The 24,388-nt window shown below is 40.7% G+C and overlaps 1 protein-coding gene across 1 annotated transcript in view; it reads right to left on the reverse strand.

Moving 5' to 3' along the window:
• The window catches only part of diaph2 (diaphanous-related formin 2), a 643,868-nt gene that overhangs the window by 186,489 nt on the left and 432,991 nt on the right, over positions 1-24,388 (reverse strand). The window lies entirely within an intron of this gene.

Here is a 24,388-nt window from a genome sequence, read left to right on the forward strand (position 1 = left end):
CCGCTATTAAATTATGAAAGACATCACAATATTTGTAAATTAATGGGTTTCAAGCACAGGGTCTGAGCTCAACATTACTCTGGGGGAAGATAGGTTTTAGGAGTGCAGCTTTGGCTTTATATGCAATCTCTTTTCAAAACATCAGTCACCATGGAAGCCACACGTCCAGACACACACATGTCAAAAGGATGCACACATGTCTGCTCTTCAACCACCTTCATTTCAGTCCATAGTACAATCACCTGCACTCATCATTGTAACACCCACAATATCATCTTGTCTGGCGGGTGCAGGGATCAGGGTGGAAAAACAGAATTTCCTGCACGTGTGTACAACAAACCTCCTCTTTAGCTTGCCTATCAGGTTCCCAGGACTGTCATGTTATCACAAGTTCTCCCTGTCAACACATTATGCAACGTTGCTTCACGTTCAGTAGATCAACCACCACGTTCAGCTTCCCAGGGTTTCTCTGTGTTTTTCAATCAGATAAACAGCGGATCCTTTTGCTCAGCAATTATGTGAAAGGTCAACGCCATTACCTCTTAGCCCCCATTTCCGTGTTATATGGACAACTAAACGTGTAATACACACGTCAGGCCTATTGATAATGCACTGACCCAATCACATTTCATGCCGTCTTTATTTCAAGGCCGCGGAGATGGGATAGATCTCATCCAATTAAGAGGACTATTCAGATACAATAGGTAACCTTTAGAATGTCTGTCTTTTCATGAAGACAACAGTTTAATGTCTATGATATTTACCCACAAAGGAACACATACAGTGGCTTGTGAAAATATTCACCCCCCTTGGCATTTTTCCTATTTTGTTGCCTTACAACCTGGAATTAAAATTGATTTTTGGGGGGTTGAATCATTTGATTTACACAACATGCCTACCACTTTGAAGATGCAAAATATTTTTTTTTGTGAAACAAACAACAAATAAGACAAAAAAAGAAAGAAAACTTGAGCGTGCATAACTATTCACCTCTCCAAAGCCACCTTTTGCAGCAATTACAGCTGCAAGTCTCTTGGGGTATGTCTCTATAAGCTTGGCACATCTAGCCATTGGGATTTTTGCCCATTCTTCAAGGAAAAACTGCTCCAGCTCCTTCAAGCTGGATGGGTTCCGCTGGTGTACAACAATCATTAAGTCATACCACAGATTCTCAATTGGATTGAGGTCTGGGCTTTGACTAGGCCATTCCAATATATTTAAATTTACTCTAGTGTTGCTTTAGCAGTATGCTTTAGGTCATCGTCCTGCTGGAAGGTGAACCTCCGTCCCAGTCTGAAATCTCTGAAAGACTGAAACAGGTATCCCTCAAGAATTTCCCTGTATTTAGCACCATCCATCATTCCTTCAATTCTGACCAGTTTCACAGTCCCTGCCGATGACAAACATCCCCACAGCATGATGCTGCCACCACCATGTTTCACTGTGGGGATTGTGTTCTCGGGGTGATGAGAGGTGTTGTGTTTGCGCCAGACATAGCATTTTCCTTCAGGGTTATCTTTGGCCTCTTTGTTGCCTCTCTAATTAATGCCCTCCTTGCCTGGTCCGTGAGTTTTGGTGGGCGGCCCTCTCTTGGTAGGTTTGTTGTGGTGCCATATTCTTTCAATTTTTTAATAATGGAGTTAATGGTGCTCCGTGGGATGTTCAAAGTTTCTGATATTTTTTTTACAACCCAACCCTGATCTGTACTTCTCCACAACTTTGTCCTTGACCTGTTTGGAGAGCTCCTTGGTCTTCATGGTGCCACTTGCTTGGTGGTGCCCCTTGCTTAGTGGTGTTGCAGTCTCTGGGGCCTTTCAGAACAGGTGTATATATACTGAGATCAAATTAAACTTATATTGCACACAGGTGGACTTTATTTAACTAATTATGTGACTTCTGGAGGTAATTGGTTGCACCATATCTTATTTAGGGGCTTCATAGCAAAGGGGGTGAATACATATGCACACACCACTTTCCAGGTATTTATTTTTTAGAATTTTTTGAAACAAGTTATTTTTTTCAGTTCACTTCACCAATTTGGACAATTTTGTGTATGTTCATTACATGAAATCCAAATAAAAATCAAATTTAAATTACAGGTTGTAATGCAACAAAATAAGAAAAATGACAAGGGGATGAATACTTTTGCAAGGCACTGTAATAATGTTTCTGAAACCTCATTATTTACTTGTTTCTAAAGGTTCAACATTCATTCTATATTATTTTCAATAGTCAAAATAACCTCTCTGGTCAACAACAAAACAAGCCTGTGTCCCCAAGACAACAAGCACATTATATGGGTTGCTTTCTAAAGTATACCTCGAAAATAGGACAAAGTAAAGCATTCACATACTGGAATAATATATATATATATATATATATATATATATATATATATATATATATATATATATATATATATATATATATATATATATATATATATATATATATATATATATGAAAAGGTTGACCTATAAGGGTTAACTGAGTCATAGAATCTTGTTGCATAAGCTGTAGGAATAACATAAAGGACAACTGTGCCTCACAAATACAACCCATTTAAAAAGTAAATTCAAAGCCTTCCTGTGAAATCAATTCACTGAAAATAGTTAACTGCATGACAAATTGGAGCAACAGCTTTTCTGCTCCAGATCTAGGATAGCAGGTGGTCGGACGTCATGATAACCATGTTTATCACATGTACTTCAACAACTTCCATCAAACGTAGACATAATGGAAGATTCAACATATTTGTCAATGAAACTATCACTTTTTGTGTGGGGGGGTAAAGACAATGTGGGGGGGGGAGAGAGAGAGAGAGAGAGAGAGAGAGAGAGAGAGAGAGAGAGAGAGAGAGAGAGAGAGAGAGAGAGAGAGAGAGAGAGAGAGAGAGAGAGAGAGAGAGAGAGAGAGAGAGAGAGAGAGAGAGAGAGAGAGAGAGAGAGAGAGAGAGAGAGAGATAGAGAGAGAGAGAGAGAGAGAGATAAAAGAGGCAATTGATAAAATTTGATGAAATTGTGGCAGTAAACGCTTTTGTTACCCGTCAATACAGAGCACTCAAGCACAGACAAGCTGCAATTCACTTTCCTTTCACAGTTCTGACCCAAATCCAGGTAATCTCCTGAACACGGCTTGCACTCAGCTCCGTACACCGCCTGTCTCCCACCTCTCCCTGTCTCTCCACAAATAACAGGCTACCTTGCAAATTGCCAAAGCCCACACTTATCTTGATGTTCGCATGGAAATCTGCATTTGCAAGTAAAACCGAATGCAGATTAACAAAGGTCAAGCCATCTGCAACGAGTTTGGATCCAAAACGTCTTTGCCAGGACCACACTTTCCCTTCCACTGCGACAGCGCTTTCATTTTATCATTTTGCAACGCCTCATTCCTCTTTCCAGGGAAACTGTCTTTTAAAAACTCATTAGCACACAATGTCCTGATTATAGACAGTTTCATTTAAAAACAGGGTTTTCAATATTTTCAGCACCACTGATGCCAGATACATTAATTTGGCAGAGAGGAGAAACGGCACAAAAGCCAGGGTTTGTGTCACCCATGCAAATGCACTGGTAATAACTTGCTGGATTAGAAACAAGGATGGATTGAAAAGATGACATGGAACATTTACGTTTGTTCCACCACAAACACGAGTTGAATTCATTGTCTAAGAGAAGAGCCACGAAGTACCCTTGGCTTTTTTAGAATAGAAATTAGTATGTTTGGCTCAACACAAACTTGACTGTGATGAAATAAATCTTAGATAAACATTATCACTGAATAGGTGATTCCAGGTTTGCAATGACCATCCTTTCAACATAATTTACCGTAAAGAACAGCTCTTTGGTAAGCATCAATTTTGCTACATGTGGAATGTGTGATGACTTGGATAGAAAGCCCTCTTGATATACAGATTTAACAATTGTCCATCAAAAACTGTCTAGAAGAACAAAATGACAAGTTAAGAAGGCATATGTAGCGTCTGTACAATCTAGAGATGACAGCCGTCATGACCGTGATGCACCCCTGCCTATCTCAGCATTGCCTACTGGTAAGGTGAGTGCACTGTCTCCTCCAGCAAAGCCCCACAGATTGCTGTTCCATAATTAAACTCTGTCTCCGCAAACTTCCAGTAGGGAAACTGTTGCCGGTTGACACTCAAACATGCATTCACATGAGTCTCAAGGTTACCTCAACTGCGAAGATGACATCCAAGGCAAATAAGTGTTTGTGTCACGTTTCTCACAGTTGATAAAGCCGACAGACGCGATAGATTGACGTGCCTGTTCTTCTTATTATCCTCAGTAGAGTGTGAGTATGCCACCATTTTTAAAGAGCTCTGCTGAGAATATAAAAGAAAGTGGTTCCCCCCGATGTGCTACTCAGCTTGCGTTCTCAGTTCATGTGTTTTACATGTCATACAGCTACTTTCCATGCAGTGTGACAATCAATATGGTTGTTAAAACAGTGGTACTACTACCCTATAAACTGTACACCAACACTACAGCTGTAAGCTGAGGTTTGTAGAGACTGTTTGTCTTTCCTGCACACTCATCTGCCTTGCAAACTTCCTCTAGCCAGTTCAACGTGGGGCTGCTTCAGTCATGTACACCATTCCGAGATGCATTATCTTTATTTATCAGTGCATTCTTTTCTTTTATCGTCAAGTCTCCAGATGGCCCCCAGACAATGCTTCCTCGAGATTTGTCACATCAAGTAAACGCTCCAATTCAAACACCACTTTGTTTGTTCACTGCACATATTCAAGAGATTCTGAAAATAACCACAAGAAGCAGTCACAGCTGTAATTCAGCTTGGCTTCCCAACCTAGCATCATTTGACAGCTTTGCACGTGTTTCTGACTCAAACACACCCGTCAAGAGTGTGGTGGGGAATCTACTCTCAAATACATTTTAGGGCAAACAATTACTCTTGAACAAATGTACTGCAGCATATAGGTCACTTAAGCCAACACTCCAAACCCCATTAAATCAGGTAGGTAACCATTCCCTGAGAAGTTGCTCAAATCCTTTAGCCTGTAGGGATCACTGTGCATCAGTGGGTAGTAATGGAAGAGAGATACATAAATACATTTTAAATAGAGCTTCCCTGTCCACCTCAAATAGAGCTTACCTGTCCGTTTGAACCCTCCTGGCATGGCAAGTGGTCGACTATGACAGGCCGTATTTCTAGCCTGGCAAACAACATTATTCTCATTCCCAGCCCCATTGTCAACTCTCATCGAAATCTGCTGTCAGAGACTGGAGCCCCATGCTAACCAGGGCAGCCGGATTCTCTGCATGTGTCCATCTCTGTCTACATCCATACAGGAAACAGTGATGGGAGGAGAAGGGGTGAGAGCTAAAAAAGGAAGATAGGAGGAGGGGTGACGACAGGGAGAGAGGTCTCTCTGTCTCCCAATGTTGCCCATCCACCATGAGGTAGAAGAAGAAGAACAAAGCCCTCAATGGTGCCCATCACTCATTCGTGGCTGGTGATGTTGAACAGGTCTGCTTCCTGCTTGTGATATTCCTCATGACAGACTGTCCATTCTCACCGCCCGGGTCTTGTGCTCCCGACAGGACGCCCTGCTCTGGAGAATCAGTCTCAGGAGTAAGCCTCCCAACACAGGTGAGGGAAGTGCACCTCTCCATCTTTGCCCACTATTAATTCACCTAATGCTGAGGTGACTGGTGAGATGACTAATGGCTGATGCCATGGAATGCCATATCGATAGCACATTGAACTATTTGTCATATGGAAGTGGGCATTACGTGCTTGTGATCTTAAGGGATCTCGACGTGTTTAACTAAGCCTTCACTTCCTCTGTTGAGTTTTAAGCAGTGTTGCACAACACTGACCATAGAACACTGCATAGCCTAGAGGTATTCCGATTTCAACCTTGCATCATTTAAAAATGTGTATCTGTTTGCAGAGCACTGCATTGAGTGTCCAGTCAAATCAAATAGAAATCTGGGTCTCAAGACTGGCATGCTGTCAGAGAGTATACACCAGGAGCCCAGTGCCAAAACAAGTAGCCTTTGTCAAATGTATTTGATGTATAAATAATGAAGTCTCCAAAAAGAAAAGCTTTGGAGGAGAGTCTGATAGAAGTCTAGACATTGATACAATACTAGCTGACACTAGCTGACACGTAAGTGCACACTCAAACATGCACACACACACACACACACACACACACACACACACACACACACACACACACACACACACACACACACACACACACACACACAAAAACATACCGACACAGCCTATTCAGTTGCTTAAGCAGGTATAGATATGTGGTCTAAGGCACTGCTTCGCAGTGCTAGCTGTGCTACTAGAGATCCTGGTTCGAATCCAGGCTCTGTCGTAGCCGGCCGCGACCGGGAGATCCATGGGGCGGCACACAATTGGCCCAGCGTCGTCCAGAGTAGGGGAGGGAATGGCCGGCAGGGATGTAGCTCAGTTGGTAGAGCATGGCATTTGCAACGCCAGGGTTGTGGGTTCGTTTCCCACGGGGGGGGCAATATGAAAAATAAATATAATGTATGCACTCACTAACTGTAAGTCTCTCTGGATAAGAGCGTCTGCTAAATTACTAAAATGTAATTACATATATTTACCCTCTTCCACAAGTTCATAACTAACAATGTTTACATGCACACTAATACTTTGATATTAAACTGATAATCACAGTAGCCCGAGTATGGAAATAGTAATGTAAAAACCTTACCCTGCTTATCTTAATCGGAGTAAGGTGAAAATTGAAGTAAGCATACACCAATTAAAACACCTGGTTTTCTGAGCAATCTTTCTAATTATTAGGACATTTAAACAGCTTAATCACCTATATGAATGAAGCAATTCATGTATTATTAATTGATTGTTTTGATTGCTTTTATGCTAATTGTGACATGGGTAAAGAAGTTGTGTACAAAATATATTGACAATATTCTCAGCATGCCCTGCTGAATGGAGAGGGAGAGTAAAACTGATCCTAATATATTTGACCTATATACATTACTAAATTACATTTTTGATGATAATGTTAATTCTCAGGAACTATGCTTGTCCTGGGTCATGTTCATTAGGCATTAAACGGAATACATTTTACTTAAACCGGGAGTCACTACCTGGATTTGTCCAAGAAGATATGCTAATTTTAGTTTCTGCAGATGGTGTTATGGGGATGGAAATAGTTATTTCCACCATACTGATCCATTGGAGTGTGCTAGATAACTAAAGCTTACTTTATTAAACTCCATTGTTGCATGCACTGCATTATGCATTAAACATTTGCTTTTCACTGTCTATGAAGATGCAGCCATGAATCATATAAACTGTATGCATCTTTTGTTTTTCTCCATGGGTTCGTGCAGGTGACTGTGTATCTTGACCTCCCCAGACAAATAGAATATGTGTTGGAGGTTGAAATGGGAGACAGTGCTGTTTCTTGGGAGGAGGCTGAGCCCGTGCTATAACAGCTGGTCACATGCAGGAACCCATGCAATTAATTATTGCTTTTATGCTTCTTGTTCTATGAAGAATGTATGCATTTTCTACATATGTATTAATGGCTCTTTAAACATTTTAAGTTGAGAGAATTCTCAAAATGGGGGAATGTGAGAGCAAAAATTACAAGATTATGTTATAATACTGTTATAATACTGTTATAATACTGTTATTGCATCAAATGGTTGATTTCTGCAATAGAATAGGGTTCTTAGAAACTCTCGTGTCTGTGTTTACACTGGCAGTAGATTTACGATGCCTTAGGTGATAAACCTAACAAGTCACATTCCATTCATTTGAGGAAGATGGCTCCGGTCTGACTGAGCATGCAGTTTATGTAATGAGTTGGTGTTTGTGTAATGTAAGGGACCAGGGAGAGATGGCTCAGGTATGGATAATGATGAGAGGAACCTTGTTTTGGGAGGCCAAACTCTGGTTTCCATACAGTAAGAACAGTCTTCATAGCAAATGCTATCTGGATGGGAGATACTCCTTTCTCATATATCAAGTCTCACCTTGTGACCCATTCCATACATCTGTTATTTGTCATGTAGACTAAGAGGGTTTAATTTTGATATAAAACATATTTGTATTCTTTGTGTCAGGGCTCTCAGCCCAACAGTCAAGACTGTTGGGCGGACCAAACCTCACTTATTACCTTATTAATATGTTTTGAATAAAGTTATATCCTGATTGGTGATTGAACCTGTCTCCACTCATTAGTGGATGCTGGCCCATGTTGTCTCCAATACTTCCCACAGTTGTGTCAAATTGGCTGGATGTCCTTTGGGTGGTGGACCATTCTTAATACACACGGGAAACTGCTGAGCGTGAAAAACCCAGCAGTGTTGCAGTTCTTGATACATTCAAAATGGTGTGCCTGGCACCTACTACCATACCCCATTCAAAGGCACTTAAATATTTTGTCTTGCCCATTCACCCTCTGAATGGCACAGATACACAATCCATGTTACAATTGTCTCAAGGCTTAAAACTCCTTCTTTAACCTGTCTCTTCCCCTTCATCTACACTGATTGAAGTGGATTTAACAAGTGACATCAACAAGGGATCATAGTTTTTACCTGGTCAGTCTATGTGTTCCTAATGTTTTGTGCATTCAGTGTATGTATGTAGACACAACAACAATGATAATCAGGGTCAGGGAGAGGTTATCCTTCACACCAGGCCATTCTAATATAGCTAAATGAGAAGGCTCCATGTCATCAGACGGCAGGTAGCCTAGAGGTTAAGAGTGTTAGGCCAGTAACCGACAGGCTCAGTTGGTAGAGCATGGCACTTGCAACGCCAGGGTTGTGGGTTCGATTCCCACAGGGGACCAGTATGAAAAAAATAATATATATATATATTATATATATATATGCACTCACTAACTGTAAAGTCACTCTGGATAAGAGCGTCTGCTAAATGACTAAAATGTGGTTTGAATCCTCGAGCCAACTAGGTGAAAAATCTGTCGATGTGCCCTTGAGCAAGGCACTTAACCCTAATTGCTCCTGTAAGTCACTATGAATAAGAGTGTCTGCTAAAATGTAAAATGAAAATCGGAGAGTGAAGGTGATGACACACCAGCAGTGGAGGGTCGGGACCAATCACAACTCTCTTGTTGGAAAACTGCAGCTGTGTCCAGGTGGGTGGAATCAAATTGTATTTGTCACATGCGCCGAATACAACAGGTGCAGACATTACCGTGAAATGCTTACTTACAAGCCCTTAACCAACAATAAAGTTAAGAAAATATTTACTAAACAAACTAAAGAAAAAAAAAAAAAAAGAAAAAAAAAGTATCACAATAAAATAACAATAACGAGGCTATATAAAGGGGGTACCGGTACAGAGTCAATGAGTGGGGGTACAGGTTAGTCCAGGTAATTTGTACAGGTAGGTGTAAAGTGACTATGCATAATAAACAGTGAATAGCAACAGTGCAAAAACAAAAGGGGGCCATGCAGCTGTAGTAGGGGAGGCAATAAAACAATGATGGTCATACATACATTGCACCACTGCTGGATTGTCAATCATCCTTCTGAATTGGATTCCATTGAGTCAAAGGCAAAATGCATATTCAAACCTTACATTTACTCAACAGTAGTAACTACTCCTTTACTTTGCATTTGATTTCCAATCTTATTGTATGGATAGGTTTGTCTGGGATATTTTTTTTTTGCATGAAGCATAGGGATATATGGCAATGGATAGTCTTCTAAACTGCCAGTAAGGTAAACAAAGGATTGTGTTCTATATTCCACATGTATTCAGACAGACTCTCACTCCAGCTTAGAATTTTTAAACTCACTCCACTTATTCTGTCCTTCATGACCTTTCATTATTTTAAAGGAACAATCAGACCAAGGGTACTTGATGATGTTTGTTGCTACAGTAATATTATCCGGAAAAGATATGCCCATAACCTTTGTTTGTTTTTAGAATTTTAGTAAAGACAAATGTAAATATGTTGCATCTCATTAAAGAGTTCAACATCAGGTAATTGCCATTTTTACATTATATTTCTTCTCAGTACTTTTTTGCATCAATATATTTCCGGTAAAAGGTACAGTTGGTGCTGAACAAAGCGTGTGTGTGTGTTGACTCACTCTAAAAAACTGAAATACCCACCACATCCCGGAGAACCTATTTGCCCATGAACCATTCTAATGGAGTGCAGCGATAGGACTTATTAACAGGTCACTGGAAGCTACATTCAAAGTCTCTGCTCCATCTATTTTTAAGGCAATTACTTTGAAACCAACATCAAGCAACAACAAAAAAATGACTGCCTCTACCCACAAGGCACCATTTACTTGAATAAGTAAAAAGTGAAAGATGGGTCAGCACTCATAAATATGTTGCGTAAAGCTTAATTCTTAATTTTTAGATTTGTATTATGTTTACTGTATCGGGAGGGTAACATACACAGACGTGTCGGCTTTCACCTTCTTCAGTGTGCAGGTTCAAATCTTACAATCAGAAACAACATTTGTAGGAAACACAGGTGCTTCTAATCAGGGTAATTGGTCCTCTGCCATTTACTTGAATGACACTGGATCAAGAGGGCTTCTGCAGGGGTCTCCAACCCTATTCCTGGAGAGCTACCCTCCTGTAGGTTTTCACTCCAACACCAGTTGTAACTTACTTGATTCAGCTTATCAACCAGTTAATTATTATAATCAGGTGCGCTAGATTAGGGTTGGAGCAGAAACCTACAGGACAAGCTGTAGTCCCGTGTAGCTCAGTTGGTAGAGCATGGCACTTTCAACGCCAGGGTTGTGGGTTCGATTCCCACGGGGGACCAGTATGAAATTGTATGCACTCACTAACTGTAAGTCACTCTGGACAAGAGCGTCTGCTAAATGACAAAAAAATTTAAAAAATAAATAAATAAATAATGACAATAGCTCTCCAGGAACAGGGTTGGAGAGCCCTAGTCTACTGGTTCTTAAAATCGACAAACATGTATTCCCCTTAAAAACACTATTATCAGGATAATATACACTACCAGTATAGCAAATACAATTGTGCTTACCTATTTCATGTACAACACAGTGATATATAACTCTGTTGCAGAGTGCTGAACAGACAGGGAAGCATATGCACTTCTGCATGCTCTATTATTATTTGCTGGTATTATCTCTTCATTAAAATAGTAAAAAATAATTGTGTCTATATTTCTTCAAAAGGGAGATGTCAGCTAGAGTTCACAAGCTTTGCCTTCTCACGAACACTTGTGTGGAGAGATGGTGGAGCACAACCAAGCCAAGAGTACTTTACCTCACGTCAAACACTCTACTCTCTCAGAGCCATCTGAAGAGGTCCAGCAAGAATACAATAGCAGTGTGAATATACTGAACAAAAATATAAACGCAACATGCAACAACTTCAAAAATTTTACTGAGTTACAGTTCATAGAAGGAAATCAGTCAATTGAAATACATTTGTTAGGCCCTAATCTATGGATTTTACATGACTGGGCAAGGGCACAGCCATGGGTGGGCCTGGGAGGGCATAGGACCACCCACTTGGGATCAGTTACACCCACTGGGGAGCCAGGCCCAGCCAATCAGAATGAGTTTTTCTCCACAAAAGGGCTTTATTATAGACATAAAAACTCCTCAGCGTCCTGTTCAGAGGAGACTGTGTGAATCAGGCCTTCATGGTTGAATTTCTGCAAAGAAACCACTACTAAAGGACACCAATAATAAGAAGAGACCTGCTTGGGCCAAGAAACACGAGCAATGGACATTAGACCGGTAGAAATTTGTCTTTTGGTCTGGAGTCCAAATTTTAGATTTTTGTTTTAAACCACCAGGTTTTGGAATTTATTTTGATGTATTTTGAATTCAAGGCAAACTTAACCAGCATGGCTACCACAGCATTCTGCAGCGATACGTCATCCCATCTGGTTTGGGCTTAGTAGGACAATCATTTGTTTTTCAACAGGACAATGACACAACACAGCTCCAGGCTGTGTAAGGGCTATTTTACCAATAATGAGAGTGATGGAGTGCTGCATCAGATGACCTGGCTTCCACACTCCCCCGACCTCAACCCAATTGAGATGGTTTGGGATGAGTCGGACGGCAGAGTGAAGGAAAAGCAGCCAACAAGTGCTCAGCGTATGTGGAAACTCCTTCAAGACCGTTGGAAAAGCATTCAATGTGAAGCTGGTTGAGAGAATGCCAAGAGTGTGCAAAGCTGTCATCAAGGCAAAGGATGGCTATATGAAGAATCTCAAATATAAAATATATTTGGATTTCTTTAACACTTTTTTGGTTACTACCTGATTACATATGTGTTCTTTCATAGTTTTGATGTCTTCACTATTATTTTACAATGTAAAAAATAGTAAAAATAAAGAAAAACCGTTGAATGAGTAGGTGTGTCCAAACTATATATATATATATATATATATATATATATATATATATATATATATATATATATATATATATATATATATATATATATATATATATATACACACACAGTTGAAGTCGGAAGTTTACATACACTTAGGTTGGAGTCAATAAAACTCATTTTTCAACCACTGTTAACAAACTATAGTTTTGGCAAGTTGGTTAGGACATCTACTTTGTGCATGACACAAGTAATTTTTCCAACAATTGTTTACAGACAGATTATTTCACGTATAATTTACTGTATCACAATTCCAGTGGGTCAGAAGTTTACATATACTAAGTTGACTGTGCTTTTAAACAGCTTGGAAAATTCCAGAAAATGATGTCATGACTTTAGAAGCTTCTGATAGGCTAATTGACATCATTTGAGTCAATTGGAGGTGTACCTGTGGATGTATTTCAAGGCCTACCTTCAAACTCAGTGCCTCTTTGCTTGACATCATGGGAAAATGAAAATAAATCAGCCGAGACCTCAGAATTTTTTTTTAGACCTCCACAAGTCTGGTTCATCCTTGGGAGCAATTTCCAAACACCTGAAGGTACCACATTAATCTGTACAAACAATAGTACGCACATTTAAACACCATGGGACCACACAGCCGGCATACCGCTCAGGAAGGAGACACGTTCTGTCTCCTAGAGATTAACTTTGGTGCGAAAAGTGCAAATAAATCCCAGAACAACAGCAAAGGACCTTGTGAAGATGCTGGAGGAAACAGGTACAAAAGTATGAATATCCACAGTAAAACGAGTCCTATATCAACATAACCTGAAAGGATGCTCGGCAAGGAAGAAGCCACTGCTCCAAAATCGCCATAAAAAAGCCAGTCTTTAAATGTAGTTGGCTAAGGTGTATGTAAACTTCCGACTTCAAGTGTATATACAGTTGAAGTCGGAAGTTTACATACACCTTCATTTACATGGTCAAAATCTCCCTATGGTGCAGAGACCTCGGAAAGGTGTGCCCAGAGCCTCTTAATGTGAGGGTTTTCTTTTTTTTGGGAGGAAAAATAGAGTAGAATGTAGGGCACATCTCCATGGATTGATCTGGAAGGAGAATGTACTCCTCAGGTGTGACAGCCGAAACATTTCACAGCAAAAGTAGAACAGAGAGAAAGAGATGGAAAGAGAAGAGAAGCAGGAAGAGTTCAAGTAAACACAGTTGGTATGAAAAATCAATGTTTTGTCAAACATCTTCCAAATGCTCAAATGTGTTGCTGACCTGCAGAAGTACACTATATATACAAAAGTATGTGGACACCCCTTCAAATGAGTGGATTCAGCAATTTCAGTCACACCCGTTGCTGACAGATAGCTTAGTGGTTAAGAGCGTTGTGCCAGTAACCGAAAGGTCGCTGGTTCTAATCCCCGAGCCGACTAGGTGAAAAATATGTCGATGTGCCCTTGAGCAAGGTACTTAACCCTAATTGCTCCTGTAAATCGCTCTGGATAAGAGCGTCTGCTAAATGACTAAAATGTAAATGTATAAAATCGAGCACACATCAATGCAATCTCCATATACAAACATTGGCAGTAGAATGGCCTTACTGAAGAGCTCAGTGACTTTCAACGTCACACTGTCATAGGATGCCACATTTCCAACAAGTCAGTTCATCAAATTCCTGCCCTGCTAGAGCTGCCTCGGTAAACTGTAGGTGCTGTTATTGTGAAGTGGAAACGTCTAGGAGCAACAACGACTTAGCCGCGAGGTGGTAGGCCACATAAGCTCACAGAACGGGACCACCGAGTGCTGAAGTACGTAGCGCGTAAAAATCATCTGTCCTCAGTTGCAACACTCACTAACGATTTCCAAACTGCCTCTGGAAGCAACGTCAGCACAATAACTGTTCATCGGGAGCTTCATTAAATGGGTTTCCATGGCTGAGCAGCCGCACACAAGCCTAAGATCACCATTCACAATGCCAAGTGTCGGCTGGAGTGGTGTAAAGCTCACCGCCATTGGAATCTGGAGCAGTGGAAGGGCATTCTCTGGAGTGATGAATCACGCTTCACCATCTGGCAGTCCGACGGACAAGTCTGTGTTTGGCGGATGCCAGGAGAATGCTACCTGCTGTAAAGTTTGGTGGAGGAGGAATAATGGTCTGGGGCTGTTTGTCATGGTTCGGGCTAGGCTCCTTAGTTCTAGTTAAGGAAAATCTTAATGCTACAGCATACAATTACATTCTAGACAATTATGTGCTTCCAGGCCCTTTTCTGTTTCAGCGTGCACAAAGCGAGATCCAAACAGAAATGTATTGTCGAGATCGGTGTGGAAGAACTTCATTGGCCTGCACAGAGCCTTGACCTCAACTCCATTGAAAACCTTTGGGATTAATTGGAATGCTGACTGTGAGCCAGGCCTAATCGCCCAACATCAGTACCCGACCTCACTAATACTCTTGTGGCTGAATGGATGCAAGTCCCCGCAGCAATGTTCCAACATAGAAAAGCCTTCCCAGAAGAGTGGAGGCTATTATAGCAGCAAAGGGGGGACCAACTCCATATTAATGCTCATGATTTTGGAATGAGATGTTCTATGAGCAGGTGTCCACATACTTTTAGTAATGTGTTGTATGATGAAGGAGATGTATTTTGCAGTGTCAGTCTAATTTCAAGAAGTTGTTGTTTTGGTACGGTGCTCATTGGTATATCTGGAATACAACTGGAATAAGGATAAACTATTTTTGTTCTAGTAATAGTCAAAAACAATGAAGTTGGGCACATAATTTTAATGAGAAATGTTCTTCTTAATAACATACACTCTCTGAGACATGCAGGCGAACACACATGTATTTGCCACACAGAAGGGTCCATTGTATAACTCAGTTTGGAATTACGTCCATCTTTTCCTCAGTTCTATTGAGCCGACTACAGACAGAGTCCTTGGGTTGGAGTGTGAGAGTATCTTCCTAACGCCATGATTCCCTTACAATTCCATTCAGAACGAAAGACAAATGATCCTCTTTGTGTTTCCCCCCATGTAGAAAGGCATTTTGTCAACGTAATACAGCCCAGAGTAAGTATTGCTGGGAGTTTAAATGGGAAATGGCCAGTACTTTATTCTGCTGCAGTGGAAACGAATGTGGATAATAGATATATTCACAACGGTATTAATATCTTCAAAGTTCAACTTTTTTTCTCTCCCACTCTCTCACTCAATTTTCCCTCTCCCAGGCTCCAAACTATTTTGCCCTTGGCTATGCCTTATACTAAATGGATTTATGAGAACATTTGTGTCATATTTCCTATTTTTCCCAGTTTGTCAAGACGGATCGTCAGCGCAGCCTCTGAGTGGAATCTCCACACAGGCTTGGCTGTCATTGTCAGAGCCCACAGATTTTTATCTGGCGGAGATTTAACAAGTCAAATTGGCCAATGACACTTCTCCCAAGGCTTTGTGTAGGAACATTTGCTCAGTTCAGGGATAGAAAAATACTGTCTTAAAGACTACCATTTTCAACAACTATACAATCACTATCCACTTATACATTTTAAAATAAAAAAAATATATATATACTATGTTAAGCAGGAAATGGAGAGTAGGAAATGTCCATTGGAAATGGTGATGATGTGCCTCCATCATCTGTCCACAATATTAGCCCATGTTCATAAAAACATTACTTTATTGACAGACACGCATTCAAGGTGAATGATCCGTAAGACGGTTAAAATAAATCAAAGTGATGAGCGGAGGAGCCATCAGTATATACAGTATGTCAGAGAGGTAATGAAAGCAAATCACAGCGGAGAGAAGTGAGAGGTGAATCTCCTTTGGAATGTGATTCAGACGGCCCACATTAGACACGGTACAGAGAGTGCCGGTAGCAATGTTCAACCTGACCCCATTTAAAGCTTAACTAACAACATTTATTATATATATATATATATATATATATATATATATATATATATATATATATATATATATATATATATATATATATATATATATATATATATATATATATATATATATATATATATATATATATATATATATATATATATATATATATGGTGTGTGTGTGTGCCTTTGGCCCAGGCACAAAGATGAACTCCTGATCTCGTTTCCCACACGACTCTACCCTGGGGAAATCTTAAATCTTTAATTATCATCTCCCAACACTAAGCAGCTGTGTGTGGCGATCAGAAACGTGGTGGCGGTGGCTTTTATTCCCACGGCAGTCCACTCGGCACGGGCTGGCAGGCTCAATGTTGGGCAGAGTAAACGGGGGCATCGGGCTGGAGATAGCACCTTTTGTGCCCACACCGTCCATCAGAGACAGGGAATACAGTGTGTCCTTTCCTGTCAGAAGGAATATCTTGGGTCTCTGGAGAAATGTTGTCAAACATGTCCTTCTATGATGTACTGATTGTCAAAGTGAGATTCCCAAGCACCGAGTAAAAATTGGTTTAAGGAACCATTTTTGTGTTTCATACATCTAAGGGATAGATTTACAAAGCATTGAATTGTTGTAGAGTATGAACCAGTTTTTCTCCTGAGGGAATTATATTAGAAATGATCCTATCTGGAAAAAAAGAGGAGCAAGTTTGGCACTAGTTAAATCTCTTAGTAAACTAGATGGTAACTTTACATGAAGTAAAACTGTGGGGCTTGCTCTTTAAAATAAAATGGTTGTGTAGTGGAAGAAGTTAAAACGGTTTTACTTTCCTATTTAAAGCAAAGCAGTCACATATAGTCAAAGTAAAATGTAGTAAACTAGTTGGTCTGATTACATTGATAGACTACTATATCAACCTTCTTACTTGATTGTGGGGCAGTTAGAGCACACATTTCATCAGAAATAACTACACTCGGAAAACTACACTTTTAAACACTCTCCCACTAGAATACCACAGTATACAATCCCACAGTATATGCAAACTGTAATGATAGAGCACAGAAGACAATGAGGCATTGTTAAAGTTTTAAATAAATAAACTACTTCATGTTCATGAAGTCCTCTCTGGTCTGTAGGGGGATCAGTGGGAAAAAGGACCCACTGGCCAGAAAGGGGGAAGCCCTCCCCTTGGAGCACCTCTGCCCCCAGGGGGAACACACAAGTTAACTGAACATAGCATACATAGGGCCCTATACAATCCATTATTTTCTTTTCCTGACTCTGTTTAATTTTTTCCCAAATTCCGTTTTCTCTGTTTAGTTTTTCCAGGTTTCCTATTTTCAAGTTTTTTTGGGTTGTCACTCTCAAAATCATACCTTTTAAATAGAGAAACAACTAAATTGGAAGTTTTAAGTCAACAACAATGCTTAAACCACATCAGGAGACTGCTTTTGAGGTCTGGGAAAAATATAAGACATTTAGATTTTTTATCAATGCACGTGCACACCAGCAACAGACCGTTGTTTGGTTAGTGATGTTTCTGTAGCGCTCATGTGATTGCAGAGTTAGCGGGGGGGAAAAAGCCATTAGATTGATGCAAATTATCATGATATCATTCTGCCAAGTAGGCATAGTGTAGACATACGCGAGCACCACACCCACCCACACACACACACACACACACACACACACAGACACACACACACGCACACACACACACACACACACACACACACACACACACACAGACAGATAGGGGCATTCCTGGGTAACCCTACATTAAGTTGCCCGTATTACTTTGTAACTCACACAGTGATAGTTGAATAGCAGAGAAGTCGAGGAATATTTCATACGCTCTAACTTTTTGTTTAACTTATTGGGAAAGTGGTCAGAATTTCAGTTGCTTATAAAAAATGTTGATGTGGTTACTAAAACAGCTGTATTGTTAGATTAGTAGCATATATTTTTGTAGAAATTTCAGATTTGAATAGCCGAGAAGTAGAGGAAAATTTCATACGCTCAAACTTTTGGTCTAACTTGTTATGAAATTGGTAAAGTAGCTGATTTGTGTCAAAAGTTGCACTGTTCACAGTGCATGGAATGTTGTCACAATGGGACCTTTAGAATGTTGAATGTTGAACAAATCCTATGAAAGTGCATGAATATGGACAAAATAAGCTAAAAAGTTGTATGCAAGCACACTGGTACTGACAGCTCTGCACATTTAAAAGTTTGAATGACGTTTCCAGCTTAAACGGTTTAAAAGGAGTATCGTTCTAAATAATAATAAGAAGAAGTATGACGGAGACTTCTTCATAATATCCATTAATCAGGCCTGAAGTGCTTTCGTTGAGAGGTCGATCACCACCCTGAGGTGGGATTTGAGTAATGCATTTCCTCATTCAAGGTATTTGCGTCCAAATTTCACCTGCATTCCATATAAGCTCTAGGATTTAGCCAGCGGATCTAGCAGGTGCTTATATGAGCAGAGAGATCATAGCACCTTTAAGGCAGCCCTCACTTAAGATTTCCATCCACAGTCTAAAAGCCACAGGCAGCACACAGAGCTGAGAGCACTAAGTTATTGAATAACTGCCCATGAAAAGAGATATGGTCCTTTGAAACTAAACATGAAGAATGTAGATAAAGGGTGGCGAGAAAGAAGCAATGCTGTGTTTTCCATTAAGCATGGCCTCCGAGATCCAAAATCACTTGTGAGAAATGTTCGCCTGTATTCCGGCGAAATAAATGACTGAACCTTTGGTCGGTACTTAGTTCTGAAGTTGTGTCAGAAAGTGCTTTGGGTCACCACTGGCAGTCCCAGACTCCAAGAAATGAGCTGAGGAGAGCTTCATCGATTAACATTTTCCAGCAGGCAAGGCCAACTTTAAAACATTCACCGCCGTTCACATTGCAGCAAAAGCGCTAGTTGATTACATGCTAATCAACGTCTATTGTGGCAGTGTGAGGTAAGGAGTAATCAGACAATGAAGAACACAACAAATGAGGAAATGGCTACTCATTAAATCATCAGTCAGAAAAAAAAAATACTAATTCAATGTTCAACCACAGAAAAAGTAGGACTACTACTGGGTCTTACTACTCACTGCTGAGAGAAGGTCAAAGGACCATGTTTTAAGCTTCATGGCCATAAAGCTCCACAACATCAAGTTTATGACCTAACCCCTCCAATTTCTTACATTGGAGCGGATAATCAATGCAAAACAGCACCTGGTTCATATTGCTGCCAGACGTTACAAGGGCATCAGGAATCAATATTTACTGTCCTAGGAAGTTACTACACAATGTTTAACCACAACAAATTGAGCCAGTGGCCTTGCAGAGAGAATGCATAACAATAACGCTGATTAATTTCCTGTGTTTCGAATGTGCACTCAACTTGATTGATTTTAATCTTGTGCACCCGATGAGGACCGACATGAAAACAATTCAAGAGCACATCCTTTGCCTACTGATATGTATGCTGACGTGGACGGGACATTGTAAGAATGGGATAAATATGTTGGACAAGCTCAAAAGAGTAGCACTATCTTTAAAGTGTAAAAAACTGGAATACATGGAACACACGCTACAGAGACATTATGTAATCTCAAAACTACTGGCATGCCAACTCAACCTCAATGAATAGAATAGAATAATACTTTATTGGTCCATCTGAGATAGTGCTTATTTTGCTCTGCTCCTAAAGACAACACAAACACACGCCACACATTAGGCACATATGAAGGAGCACAGAGTGAGCCACAGTTCAGCACCCTTGGAGCTATTTATGGGTTAAGCGCCTTGACCAGCAGCCTTTTGGTTGTCAGTTCATCTCCCATACTGTCCAGCCTCTGTTTCAAACTAGCAATCTTCTGGTTAATGGTCCGCTTCTCTAACTTCTGGGCTGAAACGAGTACATAGTCTAAAGGAAACATACTCTTGCGTAAGAATGTGGCATTAATGTATAAACAGCACAACAATCTCACAATGTCTGTCCTTATTGTCATCAGTCCACCTGTCCCAGGCCCTCCTTGAGACTCAGCACATTCCCTGGCCCCTGTGTGTCTCTCTGGGTGAACCTGATGATTCAAATGAGCTGTGACCTTGAGGCAGCTGAGCCTTTGATGATGGGTGTGCTGGGCCGGGCTCCAGTTAGCCCTGTACTCTACCTGCACGGGGAGGAGTCTAGCCTCCATCCTCCCTCTACAGCTACTCCCTATGGGCAAGACAGCTTCCGAGGTAATAAGAGATGCAATCATGTGTGTCAGGGAAGGGGAGAGTAGTTGACCTGCTGGGAGTCCAAATGCAGATCTATCATCTCGTTAACATATAGTATTTATAATTCACAAGCATGGAGGGTTGCATTTGAATTAAGTTCTGCATCCACACAACTCTATGACCACACTATGACTTGGAAAACAAGATGGCTTCTACATAACTCTACAGGAAATGCTATTGAGATTTCAGTGAAAGCGGCCATTTTTGTTCTGAAGGCCAGTGGATTTATCAAATCAAATTTCGCTAATACATCAATTATAGATTAACATAACATTCATTCCCCTAATGTTTTTGAAGGGATGAATCAGAATGCGGATAATAGACTGCAAATGCAAGTAACACAATCAAACCAAATAAAAAAGGTTAAAAGGGCATCTACTGAATCACATTAATGATAGCCAGCAAATGTCAAAGTACGCCAATCAACCCAGAGTGGATTGCACAATGATCCAGTTAACATTGATTAGCAATTATCTTTTTTTTTTTTTTTTTTTTTTTTTACATTAACATTATATGGAAACAATATAAGGCAATTAACATGGGTGGGGAGCAGTGGGCAAAACACAGTATAATGTGATTAAGGGAGACTGTCTGCAACAGAGCAAACAAAGACATGGCTACCAGTCTCCAGTCTCTGCCTGCCTCACACACTTTCTTCTCTCTATCGCTCTCCTTCTCTTACTCTTTCTTCCTTTATTTCTCTCTCTCTGAGGAGCAGTATAGGTTAGCGACTTGGGGAGAGAGAGTCGCGTTGGAGTGGGCAATCATGGGAAAGGAACTGAACAAAAGCCTTTCTCAGGGAAATCAGCCGGAACTGATTGCTCTTTTCAATCAGGTAAATTAAGTGTGCAGGCTCTAGCCCTTTGTAGATGGGCTTGTGATTATTCTAACGTTTGAACCCCCTCACCCTCCTCCGCAACCCCCACAGCCCACCCCACTTCCCCCTTCCACATTTCTGACCAGCCAACCCCCGTTTTCCCCCACGGGCCTTGACGCAACAAGCAGAAATTTGCCGGCTCAGGGCCTCTAGCTGTACACAGGTTGGCTAGGTCACGTGGCCTCACCTCAGCTACAGATGGTGGTGGTACTAACCACGGAGGCACGCTGTTCTGCTCCCTAAATTACTCGGTGCATTACTATGCCGAGCTGAACTGATGCATTGATTGAGGAGACAGAGCTGAAGAGAGAGGAAGTGGCATCCTAAAGAGACACACTTCCATTCCAGCATGCCGCCGGCCCGGGCCAGGAAGAAGAGTAGGAATAAAAAAAGAGGAGAAACTAAAAAGTTATTTTAGTGGAAACAAAGTTAATCTAATGCACTGGAGAGCGAGAAAGAGAGATGCAAAAAAAGAGAGAAGAATGAGAGATGACTAGATATACTGTAGCTCGGGTTAGGGTGAACTGTGTACCCAGTTAAGGAAGCAACGTTTTCCCTTGTTCTAATACCAATTTACCTGACAGTAGACCAAAAAGCCTTGTAAAGGATCTGGAAGATAGTCAGTAAATTATTCAGCTGGGCCTCGTTCTACACAAGTGTAAAAGCTTCTCTAGACTGGTATCAAGCCAACGCGTGGCACGGTCATCGCCACGCTCCTTTTGTGTTCTAGCCTCAAAGTGTTCTCTGATTAAATTAGTTTTAGTGAGCTGAGAATTTAGCTTCTTAGTTTCTCTCCTCTCCGGCAGCTAAAACAACCCTTAAAATCACAGAAAACAACAGAATAAAACATGAGCACTGGTGCTTCCCAGCGCTCATGTTAAAACAAAGATCACGTGTTCTGTTTCTTGTCGGAGTGGGTAACTCAATCGTCAAATTCCTTTTGCACCTGTGAAAGTGCACTTCCGTCATGGCTAGTGCTATCTGGTATCCTTGGGATGTCCCTACCCTACCCTAAACGCTAACCCTAACCTTAACCCCTACCCTTACCTTAACAATAACACCTAACCCTAATCCTAACTCTTACCTTAACCATTTTAAATGTTAACTTTAATGGGGTGGCATCAGAGTTGGACGTCCCAAGGATCCCTGATAGCAAGGACCCTTCTGTCAAAACTGAACAAATGCATCACTTCAGGATTCAAACCAATGCTGTCTGCACAATATAAAATCAAAATATCTTTCCCAATATCATTATTTCTGTCTCTCTCCCTAAGGAATCATCTGCTCTTAAAGGGCTAGTTTTCCGGGTTTTACCCCAATTATTTTCTAACCTCAAGAGAAAATGAAATTTTCCATGGACAATAAATTTACCGTATCATATATAAATTCTGTGTTTATTAACCTATACATAAAATACAGGCTCTACGGAAAGCACTGTGGAATAAACAGTTTTATATTCTCTACAGCCTTCTCCTTAGTGTCATGTCTGTGTTATCCAATGGTGTTTGCCATAATGAATTGAGTCAGCTTATCAGTCTCACCCAATTGAACTAACAAGCATGTACAAGAATTGATTGTCCCTGAAATGACTTGAATGAGTTGATACACGTTCACAGTTTGAGCCGTACACTCATCCATCTATATCCATAATAAAGACTGGGTCTGGTCCTATTTAACAATGGCTGCCTCGCTGCCTCAGTCGAGCACATAATTAATGGAAATTAGATTAAATAACCAATTAGGTAACTAACAAAGTAAATAGGCATCTGGGGATTCCCCATGAATACTTGAGAATGGAATTAGCACAGAATTAGTTTATTGACAGGTGAAATGACAGCGTGGTCAGACAAACAAGTCTATTTCCAGACACGATGAGGCATCAAACACTTGTGACAGGAGGGAACACGCAGATAATTGAGTTTGCCTAGGGAGATTGACCTTCATATGTATCAGGTAAACAACACAATTCAAATGTGTGAACAAAGTAGCATGTTTACTCTACTTATGACACTTGAGCTGTAATGACTCCACTTCTACACTACCAATGGCAGCCATGTTCTCCTATTCTCAAAGCCAATCCACAATGGCAGATAAAGACAATAATACATAGTGCTTTAAAGCCACTCGTTATGTCCTGTCATCCACGCCATGCCTCCCATCCGGCATGTTAATCTTCCTTGGTGGTCATCTCGGAATGTATACGTGTCCCTTGTGCTCCATTAAAGTCCATCTCCCATTGGCCACTGAAACTGCTGCCAGATACCATCCATATTGAATCTGCAGGGGCCCTCTTCCTGAGCGGAATAATATTCCAGATTTATACATAACACAAGGATTGGCCATTAGGAAGTTTTATTCCATCTGATCCAACAGGCCTAATTAAAGTATCTTAACCTTCTTGGGCCTAATCTCTCGGGTCAATCTATAAAACATGGGCGGGTCTAAATCAAGCTGTAAAACACCCCAGAGCCTCTTGGTTTAAGCCATGGGAGAAAACCAATAAAGGATTTGTCACCCCCTTGTAAACCATGCAGTGTGGGATCTGAGAGCTATTGGTGAAGAAAAGGCAGCCGCAAGGTAAATATCCCAAGGTCACGACAATTAAACTAGCTCCCGAAACAAACACTCTGAAAACAAGTCATACATTTGGATCATTGTGATAATGTAGAGACAAAGAAAATCCCATTGTCCATTTCCAATTTCATTTAACTGGGCTTGAAGAGGACTTCTGTTCGATAAGTGAGGATACCGGTGGCGGAAGAAGGTGAACAAAATACTTTTATGAAAACACAAGCAAACAACATAATTGTAATCAACATCTTTCTTAATTGAAATGGAGCCAAGGAAGACACAAACCTATAATATGTGGGCCTTGTTGAGGGATTTCTATTAGTTTCCGACAAAACACAATGCAAAGGGATAAAAAGAAGAAG

This window comes from Coregonus lavaretus, assembly GCF_964263955.1.
Source record: "Coregonus lavaretus genome assembly, chromosome: 29".
Lineage (NCBI taxonomy): Eukaryota > Metazoa > Chordata > Actinopteri > Salmoniformes > Salmonidae > Coregonus > Coregonus lavaretus.